This window comes from Mustela lutreola, chromosome 11 (assembly GCF_030435805.1).
Source record: "Mustela lutreola isolate mMusLut2 chromosome 11, mMusLut2.pri, whole genome shotgun sequence".
Classification (NCBI taxonomy): Eukaryota; Metazoa; Chordata; class Mammalia; order Carnivora; family Mustelidae; genus Mustela; species Mustela lutreola.
Window position 1 is genome coordinate 17,252,805 of NC_081300.1, and position 21,153 is coordinate 17,273,957.

Sequence of the window (21,153 nt, forward strand, 5' to 3'; positions counted from 1 at the left end):
GGCTGAAATTACACAGGAACTGTAGAGGTGTGTCATACTTACTCTCATCCTGTCTTCATGGGTCTGCTCCCAAACCCCCACCCTAACAGCCAGCATCGCGGGCACTCTTGGGTCATATCCTTGGCCTTCCCTCAGGGACGGCAATTAGAAATGACATGAGACTCTCCATATGTCATTTACTATAGAGGTGTTTATAAAACTGTGATCCATAACATCCTTCAATGGCCCCTGTAAGAAGACTCAAAAGAGACATTTCAGACCTCTGAAGAAAAGCTTTCTTTCTTCCAAGGAACTGGTAAACTTTTACATACGGAAGAGAAGAATTATTTCAAATGATTGTTTTTCTATTTACTTTGGCCACCAGGCACCTCAGGACCAACTTTATGGCCTTAAGCCATGAAAGAACCTATTTAAAATGAAATCAGTCCCCTTTGTAATTACGTACCGGCTTTCCCCCAGTGCAGTGGTTCTCTATGCTGAATGCACATTGTTACCATCCGGGAGCTTTAAAATGACCCAGCGCCCAGTACCAAGTGCTCAGTTGCAAACGTAGGAGGCTAGGATAACACTAGTTCAGGAAAGAGAGCAGGCCTCAGTGCTTCCAATGGTTTCCCAGGTGATGCTCATGTAAATTTTCTCTGCCAGTGGTTCCCAAACTTGACTGCACAGAGGAACACCTGGGCAGCTTTAAAACTATTATTCTCTGCCCTCCTCCCCCATACACTGAACTAATTGATTTGGGGTGCCATGTGGGCATCAGGATTTTGAGTCTCTCCAGGTGATTCTAAGGCACAGCAAAATTTAGGGATCTCTAGCCTAGACAATGTTCCCACTCTACATAGTTTCTATGATCCTGATTTTTTAATGTAGACAAAGTTGCATATTATAAACATACTCAAATCCTTTGTGGAAGGAAATAGGATGTAAACAAATATACTTAACGTGACTCATATTGCTGACCAGTTCCAACTGCCCCCAGTACTCAGAAGTCTCAGCAGAGCAATCTGTGTGTGTTGGGGGGTGGGAGATAGTGTGGGAAGGACAACCCTTAAGAAAAAAATATTTGGCGTTCTTATCCAAACTGTTTTGCATCCTCTCGTCGGGTTCCCATCTACCCAACAATTACCCAGAACCTGACTTGTAGGTCGTTCTTTAGAATGTGTTCCGTTTTGTTCGCTTTGGGGGCTGCCTTGAACCGTCCTAAGATCTGATGCTGTGGGTGTTTGGTAAATGCTCTTCACTGGGTCATCAGAAGTGAAAAATCGGCAAGAACGATTTTAAAGTACAACGGAGGATCACAAATAGGGAACATTTTAATGTTAAGCCTCTTTACAAACTGAGTTGGCTTGGCTAACTGTGTGTAACTTGATCCAGCCTGGGAAGTACCCACTGCTGAAAATGGAGTGTCACATATTTGCATAAATTTCATATAAATAACACTACATTTTTCTCAATTTTTTTGGTGACTTGGGTTCTTTAAAAAGAAAGCCCATGAAACAGGCCTTTTGAAGATGGCCACGTACCTGTAAAAACTGGTGTTATCTCGGAACTTAGCTGCATTCATTGACCTATAAAGACCGCAGATTAAGGTGTTTAGGATTACGCATGGAAATAAACCATGCTTCCAACTGCTAAGAGTATAGAAGTGGGTAGAGAAGAGAGGCTTGTAAATAACTAATCTTTCTGCAAAAAAAATATAGCTAAGCTTTTTAAGAACCATACCTTGAACACCTGTGTGCTGTTCATTCTAGGGCTCCAAAAATATCTGAGACATAGATACCAGATTCCTATTTTTTTTTTTCCTCTGTGTGATAAAACACTTGCCTCGTAACTGGCCATCTTAGCTGTTTTCCTTTCTAAATAATATTTCTAAAATACCTAGATTTGTTTCCACATTTTCACTGTGTTTTTCCCTTTTAAATGAATCTTTTTATTGAATTGTGCTGTTGTTTCTTATTTGTTTCCCTCTCCCAGATGGCATGTTCATTGTTGCATTTCTATTCTTTTACTGTCTACTTTTAACATTTTATATGCATGCCTAACTTAACAAATCCAAAGTTAGTCTTCTCCCCCATCTAAACAACAGAAGAAGCTTAAAACACTATTTTTTTATTTGCTTCTTCCATGGTATCACTACCCAGTTTCATCCCGGGGTCCTCAGATTGAGTGCTGCATCCCTGCATCCTTTTTTAAACTACCAAATTAGTTGTTTTCATACCTTTTTTCTTTTTCTTCTATTTTTAGCAATGTGTTTTTTGTGGTTTCATTTCTCAGGATTCCTTGTTGCTTCCTAGACATTTATCTGAGATCATTTTCCTTCTTCCTGAGGAACAGTAAAGGCTGACTGGTGATAAACTGTGTTTCTATTTATCTGAAAATGTCTCTGTACATGGAAGATGATGAAAATTATATATTAGAAGCAGACTCTGAGTGGTGATGGAATGAAAGATGTAAATACATCTTCTTAATGTGGCTAGTATCACCCATTTACCTGGCCCCACCCCTCTAAAGTCATTAAGTTTGTGAATACTTTGGGGAGCAACTGGGGAACACGACAACCCTTCAAAACTCAATGGTCTTATCCAAGGTAAAAGGGTGGTCTCATTCTCTGCATTTCGAAGATGCTATTCGTCTGATTTCTGGCTTCCATTGCTAGTGATGAATGGGCAGCTCTTAGTCTAATTATTGTTCCTGTGTAGGTCATTTGTTTTATCTTTAGCTGCTTTTCATTCTTGGTGTTCTGAGCTTTCTATAATTTGCTTATATGTGGCTCTCTTATTTATCCTGCCTAATCTACTTTGAGCCTTATCTGTGGATTTAAGTTTCTTATTATTTCTGGAAAAAATAGCTTTCATCACTGCAAATACTGCTTTCTCCATTCTCCAGATTTGTCCCTCTGGTATTCCAACTGATCACACGTAGACTTTCTCATTCTTTCTTTTTTTTCTTTTCTTTCTTTTTTTTTTTTTTAATTGTCAGAGAGAGAGAGCACACACGCAGGCAGAGTGGCAGGCAGAGGTAGAAGCAGGCTCCCTGCTGAGCAAGGAGCCCAATGCGGGACTCAGTCCCAAGACGCTGGGATCATGACCTGAGCTGAAGGCAGCTGCTTAGCCAACTGAGCCACCCAGGCGTCCCAGACTTTATCATTCTATTGTCAGTGTCTCGTACCCTCTTTAATGTACCCCACCTCCTTGTCCATCTGTGCTGCCTTCTGAGGGGGTTATGCAGATCTCTCTTCTGCTTTGCTAAGTAACTTTAGTGGAGTCTAGCTTTTTTGTTTGTTTGTTTAGCCCATCAAGGCTTTTATTCAACAGATATGTTTTTCATATCTAAAAGCTCTATTTTTCTACTCGGCTTCATCATTCCTGATAGTTTCTTATTGTATTTCCGAACTTACTTCACTAAACAAGTCATAACTAATTTTTATGCTTTGCTACTTCTAATATCTAAAAGTCTGGAATGTGTCTCTTCTGGTTTCTGCTGACGCTCACCCATGGTGACTTCATTCCATGTGTGTTTATCATTAATGAATGTGGTTGTGAATTTATTCGGTTAATCTTAGTCAATGGCAATCCAAAGTGGATTCCTGTTTGCTAAGAACCAGGGCCATCACCACCCTGAGACCACTTTATCCGCATTTCAGAGCCTTGATTTCAGACAGAAGTCTCAGGTTCAGCCACTGCCGCAATGCCAACACTGTATTTCCTGCAACATTCTTTGATTTCAGCTAACTTTTTCAGGATGGAAGAGTAGAGCCCATTCATGACTGTTTCAGCAAATATTCACTTCCTCACCTTCAGGCAGAATAAGTGTTCCTGCCCCAGTGATATCACACCTGACCACGTAATTTACTCTGCTCCCGTGGCTTATGAGGAGAAGACGCAAGTGGCCAATTCAAAATAGAGATAAGAGGCTTTGCAAGTTTTGCCACTTTCTTTGTGCTCTCGCCCTCCATGGTTGGAACATTACAACCCAGCTGAGGGTTGCTCCTAAGCCCTCATGATGACACACAAGAAACAGACCTGAAACTGACCTGCAGCCTACAGCAGGTCACAAACTTAGCTGCCAAAATTCAGTATAAATCAAAAATAAACATCTATTATTGTAGAGGTTTTGAGATTTTTGCTACCCATCTTTATTGCAGCCTAAGCTCATGCATGGAACGTTTGGGAATTAGTTTATGTTGTAACTGCAAACCTAACAATACATTTAAAAAGTCAAGATAAGGGGCGCCTGGGTGGCTCAATGGGTTAAGCATTTGACTCTTGATTTCGGCTCAGGTCATGGTATCAGGATCCTGAGATTCAGCCCCATGTCCAGCTCTGCACTGGGCATGGAACCCACTTAAGCTTCTGTCTCTCCCTCTGCCGCTCCCCACACTTTCTCTCAAAAAATTAAAGATAAAAACATAATAGCAAAGATAGTTTATAGTAGCGAAAACCTTTGGAGCAGCCGGACAACCATCATGCCAGGTGAGGTATGACCTTATTTGTAAATGGAGCACTTGAAATTTAATATAAATTATGGGTTTCTCCCTCAAAGAGGCAAATTTGTGTTTTGTTTTTTTTTAAAGATTTCATTTATATATTTGACAGAGAGAGGAGAGAGGGAGCATAAGCAGGGGGAGCAGTAGAGGGAGAGGGAGAAGCAGGCTACCCCGCTAAGCAGGGAGCCTGATGCGGGACTTGATTCTTCGACCCTGGGATCATGACCTGAGCCGAAAGCAGAGGCTTAACCATCTGAGCCACCCAGGCACCCCGCAAATTTGTTCTTTTAAATAATGCCTTTACTGTCTCATTCATGCCCGGTAATTGATTCAGTCAAAATCAGAGACCAAGTTCTTATTTCCTAGAAGCCGGAAAGTGTATCAGTTGCCTATGGCCCCTGTCACAAAGGACTATACACTTGGTGTTTTAAAACAACAGAAATCGGTTCTCTTACAGTTCTGAAGACCAAAAGGCTGAAATCAGTAACACTGGGTGCAAAACAAAGTTCCGAAGGCTCGGGGGAGAATCTTCTGTCTTCCTCTGCTTACAGTTTCCTCTCCACCATTTTCAAAACTCTCTCTCTCCTCGTGGAAACCACCATTACGTCTTTCTATTCCTCTGCCAGTAGTCAAGGTTCCCCCTCAGAAGGAGGGTTGTGATTACATTAGGGCCCACCCAGACAACCCGGGAAAATCCCCTCACCTGAAAAGCCTTAATTTAATCGCACCTGCACAGTCCCTTGCCAAATAAGGTCACATTTACAAATTCCAGAGATTAGGACCTAGATATTTTTGGAGGCAGTGCTTCAGCCAACCTCAAAAAGTGTGGTGGAAGTTTCAGTCTAAGCTTTTCCAGATGGCACAAATGCTCAATTATTTGATCTGAATTTTGGTAGAAAGAGGAATAAATTTTTTCCCTCTTTACATTTTCATTTGCCAGAAGCAAAATAAATTACATCCTTCAACTCAGTGGTTGGAGGTCTAAAACAGCTGCTTTCATTAACAATTTTAACAAGTTCATTGATTGTTTAAAAAAAAACAAAACGAAAACCCAAGTGACCTGAAAACTCTCTACTTGATTTAAAAGGTGAAATGTGTCTTTTCATTTTAGAACTGTTTTACCCCACTAGTAAAATTTTTAAAGTATGCTTCTAAATGATATTCTTGGCATTTATTATTTTATTAGAAACAAGGAAATTGGGGCGCCTGGGGGGCTCAGTGGGTTAAAGCCTCTGCCTTCAGCTCAGGTCATGATCCCAGGGTCCTGGGATCAAGCCCCGCATCAGGCTCTCTGCTCAGCAGGGAGCCTGCTTCCCCCATCATCTTTAAAAAGAAAGAAAGAAACAAGGAAATTGAGGCAAGTGCATTGAACTCAACCAACAGGGCCCAAGATTTCCCTAACAATGTTGAAACAGCTTTCTGCTGTGTGCCAGAGGAAGGGTGAAGGGGAGGAGGGGCGTTGGGATTATTTCCCAAAAGATCTAGTTCCCAAAAGACTGGAAAAAAGAAAGACAATTTCATATACTAAAAATCTTCTTGAATTACCAGTGGTTTTACACTTCTGGAGATAAACCAAAGCAACTCCCACAGCTATTAGCTGGGACAAAACATCTTACATTGTTCTCTACAATTTGTGTCCTCTCTCACCTCCAAATGTACCCCAAGGTGCTTGCTGCCACCACTTTCCCCAACCTCTACTCCATCTTTTTCCAGTGTCCTGGGCTATTCCTCAGTATCACCAGTTAGGAGGTCGTGATCTGCCCCTCAACATAGATGAGTTCTCCACCCTCTCTAGGCTTGGTTTGCCAGCACCTCTAGAACTTAACCTCCATGAATATTCTTACAGTCTTATCAAGTGGATGTCATTGCTGTCGGTGAGAAGCTGCGTTGCCTTTCCACGGAGGGCAGGACTTGAGAGAACAGGATTAAAACGCTGGAGAGAGAGAGAGAAAAAAAAAAAGGTTGGATGACATACTCTGTTGGCCAGATGGTGGAGACACACAATACCCCCCCTTCCTAGTGAGTGTGCAGAACAATCCCTGTGGAGAAGAATTGGTCCATGTCTTGACAAAATTACACTGATAGGATAATCCAGTAACCCCACCTCTAAGACTAACAGCCATGGGAAAATATGAAGCTTTGTGCACTTGAAATATTGAAAGATTGGAAATAACCCTAGATGGCCATCAATAGAGAAGTGGTTGAATCAGTGACTGATGCATCCACACGTTGAAGAACTGTGTCGTTGTGAGGATAAATGGGGGTGTCCTCCTTACACTGATGCGGAGTAATCTCAAGGATATGTTGTTTAACTAAAAGAAAAAGAAAAAAAGCGAAGCACAGAACCATATTTACCCTGCGTTACCATTCAAATGCAAATGGGGAAACCTGCCCCAGTCCAGAAGTACAGATAATGTCATCAGGGCTCTGATGCTTGGCTCCCCTTGGCTCCGCTTGGCTTCTCTCCACAGTCTGGTTCTTTCCAAATGAAAAGATTGCTTGCAGCCGCGGCTCCTCAATGAGGGAAGGCCCTGCCTGGGTCACAGTACCGCCCCTGTGCAGGGGAGAAAAGAGGACCAAGTGGTGACAGCCCTGCCAGGACCAGATGGCAGGACAGCAGGGAAGGTCCCCAAATGAAATGGGGCCACTGAACATACAAGGGCAAGAGAAGCCCACGACAGGATCAGACCTCTAAGAACAAGACAATGGGAAGGGACCATTTCAAAGTTTGTGCACATTTCCGGTTCTGTGGAGTAGCTGAGCCTCCTTCCCTTGGGGGGATCAGATAGAAGCAGCTGCAAACATTTCTTCAAACTTCATAGTCAAGAACTCACAGCAATCTGCTGAGTTCATGTGGGGCTGGCATCATAGTTGGCTTCTGGTTTCTCCACCTCACCTACCAGATTTTTCTGGGAATCCGAAGCCGATTGCCTGGAAACAGAGCAGGAATTGAGAAAGTGAACACTGGACTGTGGAACTAGAATCAAAGCAGCAGGACTTGCGCCTGTACAAGGACGAAATAGCTTTTGGTGTTACATTTCATACCCAAAGAGCTCTCCCTTTGCTTTCCTGGTGTGGATGCCTCTGGAATTCTCTGGGGCCAGCTGTAATGGAGAGCTTTGGGAAGGGGCAGGTGTTGCTTAGTGGAAGAAGGCTAATGACCTCAGCAGCACTTGGGACAAGCTAAGAGCCTCCAGCAAGCCTTGTAATGGGCTGCCGGCCCAGTCTTAGTATTTCCAGACACTAGCAGAGCATCCCTGTGAAAGCAGAATTTCTGGGCATCCAAAGTTTGTGATGGCTAAGCAGTCAGGTTATGTGGAGTCATCCCACCTGTTTCAGTAGGAAGAACATTCTTGTAAACTACGTTTATGGAATTGTACAAAAGCAGTTTCTCTTCCTTTCTTTCCCTGTCTTCTAAAACCAGATGTCTTTGAACGGTAGATCGAGAAACTTCTGCTTCCCGTGGTTGAAATGGCGTCTGGGAAAATGACCTTTTTACCTTTTGATAAATGATTCCAGTAAGCCCTGCTATCGGATGGTCACTCACTCTGCATGGTCCCAGGGTCCCACAGTGGAGCCTCAACTTCAATTACTATAAAACAAACAAAACTCCTATGCCTTTACAACAGAAATGTCTCATAATCACATCAACTCAAGTTCTTTTCTTTTCTTTTCAAGATTTTTATTTATTTATTTGGCAGAGAGAGACACAACAAGAGAAGGAACACAAGCAGGGGGAGCAGCAGAGAGAGAGAGGGAGAAGCAGGCCCCCTGCCAAGCAGGGAGCTGGAGGCAGGGCTCGATTCCAGGACTCTGGGCTCATGACCCAGGCTGAAGGCAGACGCTTAACGACTGAGCCACCCAGGCACCCCTCAAGTTCTTTTCTTAAAAAAATCAGAAATATGTGATTTTTAAATCTGTGATACCCTATGTTAAAACTGCAGCACATTAGATGGCATGGAAAACCCAAAAGATGCCACCCCAAAACTGCTAGAACTCATACAGGAATTCAGTAAAGTATCAGGATATAAAAGCAATGCACAGAAATCGGTTGCATTTCTATAGACCAACAACCAGACAGAAGAAAGAGAAATTAAGGAGCTGATCCCATTTACGATGGCACCCAAAACCGTAAGATACCTAGGAATAAACCTAACCAAAGAGGCAAAGAATCTTTACTCAGAAAACTATAGAATACTCATGTAAGAAATTAAGAAAGACACAAAGAAATGGAAAAACATTCCATGCTCATGGATTGGAAGAACAAATATTGTGAAAATGTCTATGCTACCCAGAGCAATCTATACATTTAATGCAATCCCTATCGAAATACCATCAACTTTTTTCAAAGAAATGGAACGAATAATCCTAAAATTTGTATGGAGCCAGAAAAGATCCTGAATAGCCAGAGGAATGTTGAAAAAGAAAACCAAAGCTGGTGGCATCACAACTCCAGACTTCAAGCTCTATTATAAAGCTGTCATCCTCAAGACAGTATGATACTGGCACAAAAACAGACACATAGATCAATGGAACAGAATAGACAGCCCAGGAATGGACCCTCAACTCTATGGTCAACTAATCTTTGACAAAATAGGAAAAAAGTCTCTTCAACAACTGGCGTTGGTGGGGCACCTGTGTGGCTCAGTCATTAAGCATCTGCCTTCGGCTCAGGTCATGATCCCAAGGTCCTGGGATCGAGCACCCCAACACTGGGCTCCCTGTTCAGTGGGAGGCCTGCTTCTCCCTCTCAAAATCCCCCTGCTTGTGTTCCCTCTCTTGTTGTGTGTGTCTCTCTCTGTCAAATAAATAAATAAAATCTTTTTAAAAATTGGTGTTGGGAAAATTGGACAGCCACATGCAAAAGAATGAAACTGGACCATTTCCTTACACCACACACAAAAATAGACTCAAAATGGATAAAAGACCTAAATGTGAGATACGAATCCATCAAAATCCTTGAGGAGAACACAGGCAACAGCCTCTCTGGCCGCAGCAGCAGCAACTTCTTCCTAGAAACATCACCAAAGACAAGGGAAGCAAGGGCAAAAATGAACTATTGAGACTTCATCAAGATAAAAAGCTTCTGCACAGCAAAGGTCAACAAAACCAAAAGACAACTGACAGAATGGGAGAAGATATCCCCAAATGACGTATCAGATAAAGGACTAGTATCCAAAATCTATAAAGAACTTATCAAACTCAACACCCAAAGAACAAACAATCCAATCAAGACATGGGCAGAAGACATGAACAGACATTTCTACAAAGAAGACATCCAAATGGCCAACAGACACTTGAAAAAATGCTCAACATCACTCAGCATCAGGGAAATACAAATCAGAATCTCAATGAGCTACCATCTCATACCAGTCAGAACAGCTAAAATTAACAAGTCAGGAAACAGCAGGTGTTGTGAGGATGCAGAGAAAGGGGAACCCTCCTCACTGTTGGTGGGAATGCAAGCTGGTGCAACCACTCTGGAAAACAGCACGAAGGTTCCTCAAAAAGTTGAAAATAGAGCTACTCTATGAACCAGCAATTGCACTACTGGGTATTTACCCTAAAGATACAAATGTAGTCATCTGAAGGGGTATGTGCAAATGTAGTGATCCAAAGGGGCAATGTTTATAGCAGCATTGTCCATGATAGCCAAACTATGGAAAGAACCTAGATGTCCATCAACAGATGAATGGATAAAGAAGATGTGGTATGTATATACAATAGAATATTATGTAGCCATCAAAAAACCCCCCAAATCTTGCCATTTGCAACGTGGATGGAACTAGATGTTATTATGCTGATGGAATAAGTCAATCAAAGAAAGACAATTATCATATGATCTCTCTGATATGAGGAATTTGAGAAACAAGACAGAAAATCATAGAGGAAGGGAGACAAAAATGAAACAAAACCAAACTGGCAAGGGACACAAACCATAAAACACTCTTAATCTCAGGAAACAAACTGAGGGTTGCTGGAGTGGAGGGGGGTGGGCGGGATGGGGTGGCTGGATGATGGACATTGGGAGGGTGTGTGCTATGGTGAGTGCTGTGAATTGTGTAAGACTGATGAATCACAGACCTGTCACCCTGAAAAAAATAAGACATTAATTTAAAAAAACTACAGCACATTAAAAATACATCCCATTACACATTTACCATTAAAGTTTAATATTAATCACTTCTTTGAGGGGCGCCTGGGTGGCTCAGTGGGTTAAAGCCTCTGTCTTCAGCTCAGGTCATGATCCCAGAGTCCTGGGATTGAGCCCCACATCAGGATCTCTGCTCAGCGGGGAGCCTGCTTCCTCCTCTCTCTCTGCCTGCCTCTCTGCCTACTTGAAATCTCTGTCTGTCAAATAAATAAATAAAATCTTAAAAAAAAAATCACTTATTTGAGGCCTGGGTCTCTGTGCCTCTCTTTCCTCTTGTTGTTCTGGTCCTTGGATCTCTCAGTCCATGCCCCTGCACTGAACGAAAACTTTGGCGCCTGGTTCCTCATTATTCTGGCCACCTCAATGCTGGGCTATAATCCGCCTGGAATATAGCAAATGGGTGTGGAGCTCCCCATCCAGCCTCCCGGCTTCTCAGCTCCTTGACTCCCCAACCCCCCACCCCTGTTTCGAATGGCCCCCTCCTCTTCTCTACATCCTAGATATTGTCAGCCCTCCAAACTGCTCTACCTCAAAAATCAGTGACTTAAACACCCATTCTATTGTGTCAGACTCCTCTCACCCCAATTTAGGGTCTCCCGTGTCCTTTGGCATCATCAAGACCATTATCCCTCCATGGCGGCAGTGAGCTCTGAGACCTCTCTGGCTTCATTCACCACCTTCCTGGTCTGGCTGAAATTCTAATTCCTTCTGTCTGTCCCTTTCTCTCATAGTTGTGCCGAAATTGCGTCTGCCTCCAACCCCTGCTCTTTCTGCTTTATCCTAGCCTAAACTTGGGTAGCTGAGAATCGTTGAAGACGTGAAGCCAGGAATTCACACCGTGAATTCCCAGTTGCTAACCTCAGCTGTGCTCCCTTGTTCCTGACGTCTGTGTTACCCCGTCCCTCTCAGTGGATGGCTCTGCTTCTTGTTTTAGAAAGGGCTCTAGGGGCACCTGGGTGGCTCAGTCAGTTAATCGGCTGCCTTCAGCTCAGGCCATGATCCCAGCGTTCTGGAACTGAGTCCTGCATTGAGCTCCCTGCTTCCCGGGGAGTCTGTGTGTCCCTCTCCTTCTGCCTGCCATTCCCCCTGCTTATGCACTCTCTCTCCCTCTCTGTCAAAAAAAAGGAAAAAAAAATCTAAAAAGAGAGGGGGTGCTCTAGGAGAAAACAGAAACCATCCAACAGGCCCCGCACTGTCCCCCTGCAAACATCCCAGCCACAGCCCAGTCCCACTGCCTCCTCCTTGTCCATTCTCCTGTTCTGGGTCAGTCATCCCAAGGAGGCCTGAAGCCCATTGCTCCCAGATATCACCTCTTTTGCCCACTGGATCTTTTAATCAACATTTAAATTTTCTTCCAACCTCAAAAAACAAAAACAAGAAACAAACCATAAAGACAGAGTTTTCTCTGGACTTCTCATCCCCTTCCTGTCACCAGCTTATCTCAATTCTTCCCTTCACAATCAAATGTCTACACCTGCTGTCTACACCTCCTCACAACCATTGATTTCCTGACCCTCCAGTCCGGTTCTCATTAATTTCGACAATGCCAGCAGATACTCTTTCGTCTTTTTTTATTGGTTCTCTCAGTAGCCTCCTCCACAGAGTCCTCGTCTTTCCTCTGGAAACGTTCCGTGGTCCTTCCTGGGCTCATTGACAGACAAGCACACTCACGTGGTTTCCCATCCAGCTTCCTAGCTTCTCTTGGTCCCTTTCCATCACGGGCTCTTTCTCCTCCAGCCTGGGAGCTCCCAAGGGACTCATTGCTGGGCCCTCTTCTCTTCGTACCGTTTATCATGTCCCCTGCGATCTTGTTTTCACCTCTGCTCTCAATTACACTATTTTCACCAAAGACTCTGAAATATACATCTCTGTCCCGGGCCTTCTTTCTTATTTCCAAACCTGGGAGTCTGCTTAACATTTTTTTTTTTTTTTAAACCTACAAATGCAAGACTTAGCCAGAAGAGTGTGCAACTCTTGATCTCCCTTCCAGATGAGAGCGGTAATGAAAATCTCAATGCAAAATTCATTTCTTGTTTAACCTACTTTTGCGAAAAGATGAGCACCAGATAGAGCTCAGGAGCTGGGAGGGACACTGTATCAGAATGAAATAAAACGATGCGTAGAGATCATGGATCCAGGCATGAATCAATCTCCCCCTTCTTATTCATTCAGATTCTGAAACATTCCTGCTCAGAGTTGAACTTTACGATTCCTCCTGCACCCACTGGATTTCAACAAATTCATGGAAAGTAATGTATAGCTCCTATCCCAGGGCAAGAGGGGGAACGTTTTTGCAGGAGCTATAAGATCACACCGTGGTCAGGTCCCCCAGGAATGAAACAAATGACTGTTATCAGTTAACAACATGATTTGATGAAAATGCAAGCAATGGCCTGGACTGCCTTGAAAAATATCACCAACTCCCAATGTTTGGGGGCAACAGCCTCTAAGAGATACCATGGCATTTCTAGTATACAGAAGTTCATATTTATTAGCTGATCAAAATAAAATAAGACTTCTGCATGGGAAACAGTCACGGGTTTAGTGGGTTTGATTTGGAAGGAGGCAGAGATCCATGCCAGTTAGCAGAAGAAACCACCGTTAGCGAACACAGCCTCATGAACCGTCCCATTATTCTGAAGAAATGCACTTGGGAAGGCTTTGTGATGCAGCCTATGACCAACCTTACTTCCATCATAAAAGACTTCACCTTGGACCTCCGTTAATCTTGCTTGTTTATGACCTGTTCAGATGTAGGCAACTGAAGGACTTGGGAAACCGAAGTATTTCCATGGCAACAATTTTTATGAAGAGAAGAAAATGCCAGAATTCTTTTTGATGACCAGACTGTTCTGAAATAGATACATGAAGGAAAAAAGTTATTCAAGAGTTGTGGTGTATTTTTTTTTTTAAAACCCAAATAATGTTTCAGTGATTAGTTAAAATTGAAAACTAATATCCAAACTAATTCTGGCCCCTAAGTAGATACATTACTTAATTCCTCTATCTCCCTTCCTCCCAGCGGGAAATACAGATGCTGATAGTGATGTCAGGTAAGGGTAGTTTTAAGGTTTATTAGCTCATGATTATGAAGTGTGTTTTGAGGTAGTAAAGTGAAAAAATACTACAAAATTTTATGATGTCATTATCACGGTTTTGTAAAAAATCAAAATCAAAAATCCAATGTACTTTGCCCCCCTTGGTCTGTAATTTATCGACTTTGGCTCTTATTTCCAACATTTTTTAATTTCAGTAGCTACAAGGTCATTTTGAAGTGATTTCATTAGCATCTCCTGAATCCTAGTTTAAGAAACACACGCACATACATACAACCCATCAGCTACAAAGACACAACATACATATTTCCTGAGCCTTCCAGAAAGATAACCAGAATCCCTGCTCTGATTCCAGTCCTTGCTTCTACTCCCATTTTTCACTGATTTAGAGAACGGAACCATATTTGCAATTCTGAATTCTTTAACACAGTTCCTCAAGTTGGCTCTCGGTCTACTTAAATGTTCCAATAAACAGGAAGATATCATATAACATACTTAAATTATTTATTTTCTAACAATAAAAATTCGGTATAAATACAATAATTCACAAGCTATACTAAATACAACATTGTCATTTATGTTGACAATTCAGAGGCCTCTCAGAGGCCATAATTGATATCAGTTGTGTTTGCATTCTATTATGGACTGCAAGATAATAAGATATGGTAAAGAAAGTTCCCTTTAAGCTTTGTTTTTTGGTGTTTTGTTTTGTTTTGCAAATCTCTTTTTGTTTCAGTACAAATACAAAAATCTATACAGAGGGAATTTAATGAGTGCTTTTTGTGTAAATGATCGTAACAACGGGTGAAAGTAGTCAAAGGGTACAATATTCCAGTTATAAAATAAGTCAGAGGACTTATAAACTAAACTAATAATGCTGTGTTGTATATTTAAAAGTCAGTAAGAGAGTAGATCTTCAAATTTGTCAACACAAGGAAAAAAATGGTAACTGTGGTGATCATTTCACAATATACAGAAGTAGCAAATCATATGTCACATATAAAACTAATATAATGTTATATTCTATCTCAATTATATTTTGAAATAATAGTAGCAACAATCATCTTCTACAGTAGACAGTATTTTACAGAAAAGAAAACTGAGGCCCAGAGAAGTTAAGGAGTGAGCTTGAAGTCACATGGCCAGGATTAGACCCCGATGAGTCCGACTCAATAGCTCCTTGACATGCCTTGAGGTGTCTATCTCCGTGTCTGCCATGGAGTGACCAAAGCAATTCTCTGAGCTTCTATCCCAGCAGCGAGGCAGTGCCTGCCTGCAAGAAGTCTGTGTTGGAGGAACAGCCTCAACGTCGAGAGATCTCCAGCTCTCCAAGCCCGGGTTTGCCTACTCGGGATGTAACTCATTTTCCCTTTATGCTCCTAGACAGGCTGGTTCTCCTCTAACTGATGGTGATGTTGTCATCCAGACCTATGGCCTCCCCACCCCTCACCTGAGGTCCTTCCGTGAGTGCCCTCACAGTGGAAATTTCCAGCTCTTCTTTCCATTCCCAAGCCCCATGCAGCCCCTCACAGTATCAACCTCGACACAGCCCTACTCTTGCCAGGTACCAGAGACCCCCAGTTTGTCACAGCCACAAACCCCAGGCTCAGACTCATACACCCCGGCCTCAAGCTCAGCTCTCCTCAGAGACATGCCAAAAAAGCAGACGAGGAGGTGGAGTAGTGCCCAAGACTGTCTCAGAGCTCCAGAGAGAGCACTGCCCACAAACAGGGCAAGGAGAAATGAGTGAAATGTGGTATGTTGAGGAGAAGCATCATGGAAAACAGGAAGCTGACGGTGCCTGAGGAAAAAGCCCATGGTTGAGATGAAACACAGAGTTTCATCTAAACACCGTGTCACACACATTTTAAGCCTCCAAATGAGGGAGCAGGTGTAGTGCAACCATTGACCAGAGGCCAGGTGTAGGGGCTGTGGAACCTTGGTCACGTGGTTCCACTTAACAAATGTTTGTCTAGGGCATGGTCAGAGGGAGCACCGGAGACAAAGATGGCGGAGATCACCTCCTGCTCTTCTCGGATGCCTTCTTTGTTCAATCACTTCAAATGAGGTCCTTCTCTAGTCTAAAAATCTGTGATTCAAGTGTCCTTTACCGAGGACCAAGGAAAAGTTAAAGAGGGGGTATTCTCAAAGGTATTGATCACATTCTGAAACTGAGCAGTGATGAACCTAAACCTTGAATAAACTGGTATATAATTTGGATCTTGGTTTTCCCATCTGTAAATTGGGAATCATCTCTCATATCAACAGCTGGGTCAATACTTGTCAAGCCTAAGGGCTATTGGGATTTTCTCCACAATAACAAGAGGCTAGGGCAGCAGTTTTCAGCGTTGGCAGCGCATTACAATAACCTGGGAAGATTTAAAAATATCAGTATTGGGGGCCCTAGCCAGTCAGGAGTGGGGCCCGGCATCAGAACACCTGAAAATCCTCCAGGTGATTCTGATGTGCAGTTAAGGTGAGAAGGGCTGCTCTCAGTTCATTTTAAAGAGGATTTTTTTTTTTAAGATTTTTATTTATTTATTTGACTGACAGAGATCACAAGTAGGCAGAGAGGCAGGCAGAGAGAGAGGAGGGAAGCAGGATCCCCGCTGAGCAGAAAGCCCGATTCAGGGCTTGATCCCAGGACCCTGAGATCATGACCTGAGCCAAAAGCAAAGGCTTAACCCACTGAGCCACCCAGGCACCCATCTCAGTTCATTTTAAAGACAGCTAGTCCTCATTTGGTTCGAATGTGATGATTTCCTCAACTGAAATCAGCATTTTTTGGAAAGTTATGCAAATCACCACAAGAGTGCTATTTCTTCCCTTCAGCTGTGATTGGCAGGTGCTGGCCGCGTGATCGCTGCCCCAAGCTGGCCGACAGGGGCATTCCTCCAGCAGGAACGGAACATGTCTTCCTTCCTTTGTTTGGGGTTTTTTGGGGGTTGGTTTGTTTGGCTTTGTTGTGGCTTTTTTCAACTCAAGTAAACACCACATTGTTGCCTTGATACAGGAGAATATTACTGTTTTAACTCTATCTCCATTTTTCTTTTCACCTTGAGGTAAGAAAAGCTGGCCTGCGACACACCTGAGGACCGAACTCACTTCTATAACATCCTGAACCAGGTAAAGATGATACAGAACCCAGTGTGGGAGGTGGAAGTATGGGGACATTTGAAATGCTGGTGAATAAGGTTCACATAAAGGATGAGCAGCTAAAACCTAGAGTTCTAAGTTTAAACCACAGTATTTTTCAGCTTGCATTTAACGTGACTAGGACTTTATTCCCCACGGGCCGGGGAGGCACGTATTCCCAGCCTAAGAAACGGATTCCCTTCGTTCTGGTCCTCAGGACTCTCCATTATTTGGCTCTGGTGACTTTTATAAAAGTTTATAATCCATTTCCCTAAATATAAATCAAATGGTGAAACCCAATGGCATATGAGGAGCCCCAAGTTCTTTCTATTACATGCGAGTACATTTCTTTCTTGTTAAGTGCTCAAGTTTACGCCCCAGAGAACGAAAAGAGTAACAGCACAGGCGCACGAGAAACACTTTTCTGCTTTTCATCTAAACACGGTGTCACACACCTTTTCAGAAACAAGAAAAGCTAAAACATCGACACACCCCACCTTGCCGGATGATTACTGGTCCTTATTTCCTTTAGCCTGCGCTTTCGTAAGTTGGACTGTCATCTAGAGTAACCAAAAGAGAAAGGCTAGGGGGTGCCTGGGTGGCTCAGTCAGTTAAGCGACTGCCTTCAGCTCAGGTCATGATCCCAGGGACCTGGGATTGAGCCCCGCATCAGCCTCCATGCTCAGCAGGGGAGTCTGCTTCTCCCCCATCCCCTCACTCTCTCTCTCTTTCAAATAAATAAATTTTTAAAAAAGATTTTATTTATTTATTTGACAGACAGAGATCACAAGTAGGCAGAGAGAGAGAGGAGGAAACAGGCTTCCCGCTGAGCAGAGAGCCCGACACAGGGCTCGATCCCAGGACCCTGGGATCATGACCTGAGCTGAAGGTAGAGGCTTTATCCCACTGAGCCACCCAGGTGCCTCTCAAATAAATAAATCTTAAAAAAAAAAAAAGAAAGAAAAAAGATAGTGGACCTAATTGCAGCTAGCATTTGGCATGTTCTTACAGCCTGGGCTCGGTATTGAGAGTTTACTTAACCTACAACATAGGTACTGTTGTTGTCCCCTTTTCACAGACTGGGAAACCGAGATCCAGAAGGTTAGTATCTTCACACCTGGCCCCACTGCAGAGCTCTGTGCTTCACCAGAGTTAGGAAGTCTCCATTAAAGCCTTCTATACTTAGAGACCGTCCATATTCCGCATGTGGCCCCTAGGAAAATGTGGAAATACGCATCTGTTCATTCAACAGAGGTTTGGTGAGTGCCTACAACAGGTCATGTCCTATACTAGAAACTATAGATAGACACTTCAGACAGACATGACCCCTCCTTCCTAGAGACGAGTCCAACTGGGGAGACAGATGTTACCCAAGAGCTATAGCACCCGTTCCGTTCAACTGTGACAAAAAGCCAAGAAGGGGTGTTGAGTGAGAAATAAGAACAGCTGACGGTGGTGGCGGAGCTTATGGGAGGCTAGGAAGGCAGGAGACAAGCCCCAGAGCGTTAGTTGTGTGCCAGGCATCGTTGTAAGCACTGTATGTTTGTCATTTTACGTAGGTGTTACAACAGTTCTTTGAACAAGCACTACTATAGTCCCCATTTTACAGAGAGGCAGACCGAGCACAGAGAGGTTAAGTAACCTGCCCAAGGTCACACACCGTGCTCAGACTTTCATGGCAAGTACCAAGGCTGACCGGAAGTCCTGACTGGCCCTCCAGCAGGAAACAACTAAAAATAGCCTGGGTAAAACATATATGTAAAAAATATTCTTAGGGGGCGCCTGGGTGGCTCAGTGGGTTAAAGCCTCTGCCTTCAGCTCAGGTCATGATCGCAGAGTCCTGGGATCGAGTCCCGCATCAGGCTCCCTGCTCAGCGGGGAGTCTGCTTCCTCCTCTCTCTCTCTGCCTGCCTCTCTGCCTACTTGTGATCTCTGTCTGTCAAATAAATAAATAAAAATCTTTAAATTAAAAAAAAAATTCTTAGGACGCCTCTGTGGCTCAGTTGTTTAAGCCTCTGCCTTCAGCTCAGGTCATGATGCCACGATCCTGGGATCAAGTCCTTCATCGGGCTCCTTGGGCTTCTCGCTCCTCCTCTGTTGTTCCCCCTCCTTGTGCTCTCTCTTGTCTCGGACAAATAAATCTTTAAAAAAAAAAAAAAAAAAAACAGACAAAAGCAAAAAAAATTTTTTTGAAACCCTTTAACCTCAAGGTATGACTTTCATTGTAAGTCCCAGGCTCTTAGTTATCCTCACGAATCTGGCAGAAGTGAATGTACATCTCAGAGAACCACACATTCATCCCTGGCCTCAAGCAATTCCCTCAAATAATTTCTTTCTTTTTTTTAAATGATTTTATTTATTTCTCTGACAGAAAGAGATCACAAGTAGGCAGAAAGGTTGGCAGAGAGAGAGGAGGAAGCAGGCTCCCTGCGGAGCAGAGAGCCCAACGCAGGGCTTGATCCCAGGACCCTGAGATCATGACCTGAGCCGAAGGCAGAGGCTTTAACCCACTGAGCCACCCAGGCGCCCTCCTCAAATAATTTCTTAAGGAAAATGCATAGCTCACAGTAATAAATGAGTGCACACACACACGTTCAAGGAAGCTAGGTACCATTAATGCAAACCAATAGAAAAAAAAAAACAACAGGGCAGAACAGACCTATAAAGTTTCAAGTGCTGAAATTATCCAAAAGAAATTATTTGTTTTAAAAAGAAATTATTTTTAAACATATTCTGCCTGTTAGATAAGAAACACAGACGAGCTTCAAAGAGAAAACACTAGCAAAACAATGATAGACTTTTTGTTTTTAATTTGACACAGAGGGAGAGAGAGAGATCACAAGTAGGCAGAGAGGCAGGCAGAGAGGGGGAAGCAGGCACTCTGCTGAGCAGAGAACCCGATGCAGTACTCCATCCCAGAAGCCTGGGATCATGACCCAAGCCGATGGCAGAGGCTTAACCCACTGAGCCACGCAGGTGCCCAACAGATTATTATTTTATTTATTTATTATATTATTATCTTAAGATTCTATTTCTTTAAGATTTTATTTATTTATTTATTAAAGATTTATTTTATTTACTTATATATTATTTATTAAGATTTATATATTTTATTTATTTAAGATTTTATTTATTTTTATTTTAAGATATTATTTATTTATTTAAGATTTGTTTATTTATTTATTTATTTATTGGACAGGCAGAGATCACAAGTAGGCAGAGAAGCAGGCAGAGAGAAAGGAGGAAGCAGGCTCCCTGCTGAGCGGAGAGCTCGATTCGGGCGGGGCTCCATCCCAGGACCCTGGGACCATGACCTGAGCCAAAGCCAGAGGCTTTAACCCACTGAGCCACCCAGGCACCCGACTGACTTTTTTTTTTTTTAACTGAGTTAGAATTGATGTGTAACACTGTGTACCTTTCAGGTGGCTCACATATTCATCTGACACATTTATTTTACAATATAGTTGCCATCATTGGTTTGCTAACACTATTGTGTCACCATAAGTGTAATTTCTGGTGGTGGGAGCAACTAACACAGCAGATTTAAAAATTAGAATGTATTGAAATAAAATCAATGATGGAAATTAAAGACTCAGTGGACATAGCAAGCATTCCATTAGGCATGGCTGAAGAAAGAATTGATGGGCTAGAAGATCGATCTGAAGTCATTATGCAGAGTGTAGCACTCTGATAGAGGTGGAAAATATAGATGGGAAATTAAAAGATACAGAAGACAGAGTAAAAGGTCTCATGCTTTTCTAATCAGAGTTTGAAAAGGAGAGGAGAGCAAGTTTGGGACTATAATACGGAGCCTGAATTCTATCTTGAAAGCAATAAGCATTGAAAGATTCTAAGGAGAGGGGCACCTGGGTGGCTCAGTCAGTTAAGCATCTGCCTTTGGCTATGGTCATGATTCCAGGGTCCTGGGATCTAGCCCCACATCAGGCTCCCTGCTCCAGGGAGAGCCTGCTTCTCCCGCTGCCTACTGTTCCCCCTGTTTGTGCTCTCTCTCTCTCTCTTTTTTTTTTTTAAAGAAGATTTTCGGGGGCGCCTGGTTGACTCAGTTGGTTAAACAGCTGCCTTTGGCCAGGTCATGATTCCAGGATCCTGGGATCAAGTCCCATATCGGGCTCCCTGCTTCTCCCTCTCCCTCTGCCTACCACTCCGTCTACTTGTATTCTTTCTGTCAAATAAATAAATAAAATCTTAAAAAAAAAAAAAGACTTTTAAAGAAAGATTTTAAATAGAGCATCGAGTAGGATTGTTATAAAAGGTGATGTTTATTTACTGCTCAAAGTTGTCTGGCTGAGGGGCAAAGGGGC